The sequence below is a fragment of the Tupaia chinensis genome, unplaced genomic scaffold (assembly GCF_000334495.1).
Source record: "Tupaia chinensis unplaced genomic scaffold, TupChi_1.0 Scaffold000093_1, whole genome shotgun sequence".
Taxonomy (NCBI): Eukaryota; Metazoa; Chordata; class Mammalia; order Scandentia; family Tupaiidae; genus Tupaia; species Tupaia belangeri.
The window spans coordinates 3,658,940-3,659,892 of NW_006159555.1; positions in this window are offsets into that span (position 1 = coordinate 3,658,940).

The following is a 953-nucleotide window of genomic DNA, read 5'->3' on the forward strand; positions in this document are numbered from 1 at the left end:
CTCACGCCGGGCGCGTGTGTGTGCGTGTCCAAGATCCCAAGAGGAGAATGGAGGAGAAGGGATTGCAGCGTGACCATCCCCTCTGGGGGGGGGATTTCTCGCTTTCTGTCTCTCTGTCTCTGTCTCTGTCTGGTGAGCGCAAGCGCCCTCTAGCAAAAAACTCTCCAAAAAAAAAGAAAAAAGAAAAAACTATCTCTTAAATTCTCTGAGTCTGGAGCTCCTCATTTGCAAAAAATGGCTGAGTTTACACACCTTCAAGTCTGAGATAAAGAATACTTGGGAGTGGATAGGTATTCAATAAGTGTATAATACATGTCCTAACTGTACTGTAAACTTTCTTCTAAAAGCTCCAAACAGTATGCCAACAGCCCAGTTCTCTCAAGTGATGACAACACTCCATTCTGCAGAAGTCATGCCCCCAGGATCTCGCTGTTGCGTTGTAAGAGGCATTGTAGAAAGAGAGGACTCAGGGAAGCACAGGTTTGTCAGACCCTCTAACACATACAGGCACAACCCTGAGTGTTTGGACATTCATTTTCCAGGGAGGCGAAGTGAGTATGCTTTAGTGAGAATGTACAACTGGTTCACAGATGTCGATGTTTCCAATAATACCTTTTATTTACCAAATACACATAGGGCATGGTGCATTATATATATGTTGGCATTGTATATATTATCTTATTTAACAAGTTGTGATTATGCAATTTATCATCTAATCAGGACCCTTTCAGAGTAAAAAGGGAATGCTGTAAATAATTACATAAAAACAACAGGTTTTGTTTGGTTTTGTTTTGTCTTGTTTGGAGAGGTTTTCACTATAGGGCGCGTGCGCTCACCAAACAGACAGAGAGAGACATACAGACAGAAAGCAAGAAATCACCCCCAGGGGGGATGGTCACACCGCAATCCCTTCTCCTCCATTCTCCTCTCGGGATCTTGGGCACGCACGCACA